This window comes from Rhipicephalus microplus, chromosome 6, assembly GCF_043290135.1.
Source record: "Rhipicephalus microplus isolate Deutch F79 chromosome 6, USDA_Rmic, whole genome shotgun sequence".
Lineage (NCBI taxonomy): Eukaryota > Metazoa > Arthropoda > Arachnida > Ixodida > Ixodidae > Rhipicephalus > Rhipicephalus microplus.
Genome location: NC_134705.1, coordinates 76,792,285 through 76,799,130, shown reverse-complemented (window position 1 = coordinate 76,799,130; position 6,846 = coordinate 76,792,285). Strand labels below are relative to the sequence as shown.

General features: G+C 41.5%; 1 long non-coding RNA gene across 1 annotated transcript; it reads left to right on the top strand.

Annotated features, from left to right (window-relative positions):
* Window positions 1-351: 351 nt before the first annotated feature.
* Window positions 352-6,453, top strand: LOC142764810 (uncharacterized). The gene is made up of 2 exons (XR_012883900.1): window positions 352-537; window positions 6,205-6,453. It is a non-coding gene; the product is annotated as an uncharacterized LOC142764810 (long non-coding RNA).
* The last annotated feature ends 393 nt before the right edge of the window (window positions 6,454-6,846 follow it).

Here is a 6,846-nt window from a genome sequence, read left to right as displayed (position 1 = left end):
GTCGTAAGGGTACCTATCAGAAAATGAAAAAATGTTTCGTTGGATAGAGAGCTTAGTGAAACGGGTTTTTTGTAGACTGAGTGTGTAATGCAGTAACCTGACGCCTTTACGATTTTTGTCGTACATTTTTTCAAGTAACTGCGACTTGTTGTGAAAGTGATCTGCCGTGTTTAACGGTTAAATAGTTAAAAACAGGCAAGCCACAAAATATTGCAACTACATTATTGTCAGATATACAATCACATTTTATAAGTAATGTAGATTGTAGCGCTCATAAATATTGGGAGACAAAGCGCAAACCAATTTTCAAGGTGCACATAACTTGCACTCAATGCCACACGCACGCACGTCTCACATGCAAGAATTCTCGCTCGTGCAGATCCCTTCCTTCGCGTACAATTTCACTATCTTTTTACTTTGTTTCTATAGAGATATGATTGCTATGCCTTCTGCTGCAAGGTTTTCTAAAAAATCCTTGAATTGGCTGGGCCTGATAGGCTTAAATGCGGCGAGGATCTGTTTTACTCCAAAGGCAAGGTAAGCTGCACTGTAGAAGACAGACAATGCGAGTATCAGTCTAGTTATTTGATCTGTGCAGATATGCTTCTTTATTAGGGCAGGTGTCGAGTTGTGAGGACACCACTGACATGCTACATTTTTCCAACGATTTCTGTTTTTCTGTTCGATTACTCTTTCAATGGCTCCTCTCTGAAACGTGTGTCCGACTATAATTACCTAGGCCTCATCTTCCCAGCTAACATCTCTTGGTCTGAACATATCGAATACACTTGCAATAAAGCTTTAAAGGAACTGGGCTATCTAAATCGCACATTAGAGATGCCCCACACAAAACAAAACTGCCCACATATATAGCAGTCATCCATCCCATTCTTGATAATGCCAGCCCTGTATGAAACCCTCATAAAGCATCCAACATCTACGCTCTAAAATAGGTTCAAAAGAAGGCCATTCGTTTTATTTTCTGACGTTCCGACTGGAACTTCTCAATCTCCACTCAGCTTGCTACGTTATATCTACAAACTATGTCAGAGCGACGTGATCTCGAAAGCCTAAAGTTGCTATATACTCTGGTAAATACGTCACGCTACAAATTAACTAACGAATATTTGCCTGCCGATAAACTGAAGTCTACGAGAAATAGCTACACTCAATTTGACCACATTGCGTCGACGTAGTAACTTATTTAAATTCAGCTTCTTTCGGCACACTATAAAATAATGCAACAGTTTGACTGGGTCAACCAGATCATTGCCTTTAGATTATTTCTTGAATGAATTTGTGCAATCCCGCTTTTAAGAGTGCTATTACTGTTTTTTCTCTGCTTTAGTTTTTTTTTCTATTCCAGTATTGCATCACCTTGCTGTTTGTTTTCCCATGTTGAAACGCCCCACTCCTGCGATAGCCTAATGGGGTGTAGTATGTGCTAATGAATAGATATAAATAAAATTTAATACGTTTCTTTAAACTGTAAGCCCGAACTGCGATCAAATAATGGCTCACAAGAACGCGGCGGATTACAAAGTAATATTGAATATGTGCGGTTATTCAGCTTCCAATGAAATATAACACCGGTGATTATCGATTAGGCCCCCAACATGCATGCATGCACATTGGGCGGGATTTCAAACCGGGTTCTAGACGTTAGCACCGCAAAATAAGCTCAGTTAGAAAAGTATACAACCTTTGGTGGAAGAAAAAAAGACGGGCATAATTGGAGCGTTGGCAACGTAATCCCCCTCAATGCTGTCGCCTTGGTACTCCACATTTTCTCCCAGTGGTGCTGCCATTGTTGGAAGCATTGTGAGAAGGCCTCCTTCGACAGCTCAGGTATTGTTGTAGCCATATTATCCTCTTTTGTCCAAAATCACTTTTTTTCAACGTCCTCTTGAGTTAGGGAAACAGCCACAAGTCGCAAGGGGCCATATAGGGAGAGCCAGGTGGCTGTTGAACTACAAGAGGCCGACTTTTCACCAAAAAAATTCTGAACCAAGTGTGATGAACGTGCAGGATTATTGTCGCGATGAACGTGCCAGGTTTCCGTTGACCACAACTGAGGTCTCTTGCGCCACACAGCTTTACAAAGGCAACGGAGGACACCCCTGTAGTATTCTTTGGTGGTTTCTCGACCCTGTGGTGCGTCTTTGTGGAGTACCACACCGCGGGAGTCAACGAAGGCACTCAGCATCACTTTGACACTGCTGCCCACATAGCGGGCATTCTTTGGTGTTGCACTCGAAACCCGTTAACAGTGATAATGGTGCTCATGAAGTTAGGGTCACTTCTTGGGATATTCAGCATGTCCAGTGGGACTTCAACACGAGGTTGCTCTTGATCCATCGTGATTATTTTCGGCACGAAATTCGCCGCAACTCTCTTCATGGGCATATCTTCGGTCATAGTGTGCACTGAAAGTGCTGATGCCCACCTCTTCCTATATTTTCCGGGTAGTCACACGACGGTCCCGCATCACCGTAGCATTCACTTCAGCAATGCTCTGGTCATTTCGGCACATTGATGGCTCACCTGAGCGTGGCCCACTCTCTACCGATGTGCGGCCAACCAGTTGTATCACTCCTTAACCTATGTGTTGCTCATAGCGTCATCTCCGTAAGCCGTCTTGATCTTCCCAACGGTTTCCACCAGGCTGTAAAACATTTCGCTTATGACAAACGGTAACCATCTGCTGCACGAAATAGCACCACGAGAGATATATTGTGACTCATCATATTGCGAAATTTCAATGCCTTCGTGCCATAGGCCTGCAGCAGCTAAAGTCCCATGTTTCACACTTTTAGTTTTTTACTCGTAGTTCACAGTACCTTTTGGTGTTGAAAACTGGCCCTGAGCGTATACTTTATGAAAATCTCGGCAGATTGTAGGGCTTGATAAAATTGGTTTCAGGTGAAGCAGTCGGCAAGCAGTTGTCTATGCTGGATTTCTTTTTTACTTCCAATCATAGGTCGCCAAAAAAAGCTCAATATGAGTCTGAGTGAGTCCAAATGAGTCGACTCATAAGGAATTTTCCCCACCTATCCTTTCAGTCTAACATTATGAGGTGAATGGACGTGCCTGTGTAAATGAAGTAGTTGGGCTCATAGGTCAGCAAAACACGCGGAGTTCACTCAAACTCACTTATAAAACTTATATTATGCTGTGGGTTCACTCGAGCATCGACTCACCAAAATATTCTTTGGCCAAACTTACTCGAACTCACACTCGCGATCTTTCTTTTAAACAGGACTCACTTGTACTCCGACCCACCAAAACATTACTCCTTCGAACTAAAACTCTGGCTCACGGGTTGATCTGAGCGTCTATCAGTTCGTTAGCTTTCAATTACCTTTTTCAAACCTGGTGTCAATGCTTTTCATTACCAATACAAGACGTAGGTCCTGTTCTTCTTGATGCTGTTTGGTAGCGGACTTTTAAATCAAATCCGATTAAAATGTATTTTCACTGTATACAATCGTACATAAGGACGACAATGGAAAAAAAGCTGCCGAGATGCCGCTTCACTAGTCCACAGCCCATAGTAATTTATGGCATGTGAGCAACAGCAAAGAAAAACAGTTCATGAACGAACACATGGAAACATACGATTAGTGTAGAATAAAAGCAAAATACACTAGCCTGCAAAACAGCGTGTGAGAATAAAATGTCAAAATCAATAATATTAGTTTTATTATACAAACATAAATTCATGTGCTGCTGAGGAAAAGCGAAACCAATGAAAATTGATCACTGATGATGGTTTAACACTGGTGCTAAGAATAACATAAACGCTACATACCCAGTATCCAAATGGGGTGTAACAACTTTCAAATGCTCTCTATGTCTCATTTCATAGTAGCGGTCGTTTGCTTTCATATGTGCTTGGGTGTCTAAATTAGGTATGTTAGGTTTTACTTCACATTTATATATAAAACGCTCTTGAATATAGTACGATTTGTGAGCTGTTATAATATTAGCTTTATGAAAGTAGCCTATGTTCATTGCATTTTACCCAGCACTAAAACACTTCGAAGATATCGTTTCTGCACGTTTCGTAGATTATAAAATCAATTCGTGCCCCAGATAAGTTGGCAATGGTCAAGATGTGAATAGAAAAAAAAGAATTTTAAAGTATGATTTTAAGTAATGGGAGACTATGTAATTGAGAAGACAGACTATCCCCATTACTCGAGCTAATTTTCAAATACGAGTAATGAAAGTTGGCAAACAAGTGAGGTCATTCTCTACAGCGGAAGCTGTTATGACATTACAGCGTTGTTCACATGCGGCACCGTAGTTGTAAGCCGTCTCCGGCGTCCGTAACCACTATTGCGCTGAATAAGAAAAAAATTGCAGATACCTCGCAAAGTGGGAATCGATTATATACAAAGCACCAATGAGGAAGGTTCATATGTCACTTAAAATTAGCACAACGTTATGAGGCGGACGTAAATTATGCTGTAGATGACTTCCACGTTATGATTTGTTTGGACGTGTATATCACCTTCGTCGTCTGTTCATGCCACGTGATACCAAATTTGGCTTCTGTAGAGCTATAGTAAAACGGGCGCAATCACGCTATGAACCTGGCATGTATTCATGTTTTACATCACATCTGCATTATTATTATGTTTGGACGTGTCATTCATCTTCATTGTCCATTCACGTAGTGTATTATCAAATTTGGTATATGTGGAGCTAGCGAAACGGCCGCGATCACGCTATGAGTATATCATTCACTAATGTTTTACATGGCGCGCAAGCCATGAATATCATGTTTGGACGTGTCAGTCACCTTCGCCGTCAATTGATATCATGTAATACCAAATTTTGTATATGCGAACCTAACGAAATAGCCACGAGCGCATCATGAGTGTTACAAGTAGTCATGTTATTGCATGACACGTATCGCCCCACCGCGTTGTTCTAGGGGCTAAGGCACTTGGCTGCTGACTCGCACTCAGGTCACGCGATCAAATCCCGGTGGTGGCGGCTGCATTTTCAATGAAGGCGAAAATGCTTGAGTCTTGTGTGCTCAGATTTGGGTGCACGTTGAAGAACTCCAGGTATTCAAAATTCTTGGAGCCCTACACTGCGGCGTCTCGCATAATTATATGGTGGTTTTTGAACGTCAAAACCCACATATAAATCAATTATATGACACGTATCTCATAACTATGAAGTTTGCACCAGTCATATACTTTGTAATGTATTCACGTACGGTCGTACCAAATTTGGTATAGATGATGCTAGTGAATCAACCGTGAGAGCACCATGAGCGTGGCATGTAGTCATGACATACATGACATGCATGTCATGATTTCTACATTAGGGTCTGTGAATTATGTTCGCCATGCGGTCATGTTGTACTATAGCAGTTTCGCTATAGATAATGTGAACAAAACTACTAAGAGCAGCATATTAATGTAATGTAAATCATGACATACATGACATACAAGTCATAATTTTTACGTATGACTAGCCACCTATGCTCGTAATACTGTCATGTGCTCGGTAATTAAAAACATAACAAAGCACTTTTACCTTGAACGTTGCATTTTCCCACCCCCACATCCGAAACTTAACAGACCACAGGCGTTAACCCTACGCCTATTACAGACAAACGTACACCAGCGACACATGCCCCTCGTGTGGACAAACGGCGACACCTGCACTCATCCTGTGAGCGCGTAGAAACACTCCTCCCGACTCTACCTCAAACAAGTGGGAGAGGTCCCTAAGAGGCTCACTTATGGCCGACCAGCATTGACCCGTCCAGCAGGCTCACGAAGCGGCCACCAGGTACTCCCTGTTGGTCCCTTCGTGGGAGACGCCCGCTCTGCGCTAAGCGCCTCCTGGAGGACTGAAAGAAAGTTTTTTTTTTTTTCATAGACGCCCGTTACGCGCTAAGCGCCTCCTGGAGTACTGTAAGAAAGTTTTTTTTTTTCATTCGATTCCATTCCGTACTAAATTTTCTTACCATAACCAAAACGGCCAAAAGAACTAAAAAGTCGTAAGCGACTAGATAGATAGATAGATAGATAGATAGATAGATAGATAGATAGATAGATAGATAGATAGATAGATAGATAGATAGATAGATAGATAGATAGATAGATAGATAGATAGATAGATAGATAGATAGATAGATATAATTCTCTATATCAATTTTTGTGTTTTTTGTGCTTTCAGAGGTGCCTACTAGGAAGATGCAAGAGCTCAAAATAATCAGTTGAAAAGTATGCTCTGTGTATGTTCTGCAGCAAAAAAAAACTTTTATAGTTGTGCCTATCGGAAACACAGCTAAAGAACTGATATGATCTTGGTGCAGACGGTGCTGAAGTATTTTAGTCTGATAATTACTCAACACTGCGTTAGTAATAACGCAGTAAAGATTCAAAGGCTTCAGTGACGCTAATAAAGCTACGTGTTTTTGCACCACACGACGTTGGTACAAGTATATGCAATCGATTTGCAACGTATCTGTGTAGTTTTGTTTGCAATACACATGAACATCTAAGAGGTGAAATCAGGCAGTAAGTAAATTGCTATTACTGCAATAGTAAATTACCTGTCCCCGACATATTGAATGCGTGGGAAACTGCCCTACTTCCATGCCGAACTCACGCGTAGAGCCAGAACTCGTGTCGAGCACCACACGCTCAGTGCTGAAGCTATGGGGGCTATAAAGGCAGTGAAATCGCGAAGCCCAGACGCTTTATACTAAACCCTGCAGTTTTAAATCCTGAAATGCTTTAGATTTTTTTACCTGTGACAATATAAACAATTAAAACAATCGAACTTCACTTTTCATTAGGTGCATTAACATTGCAT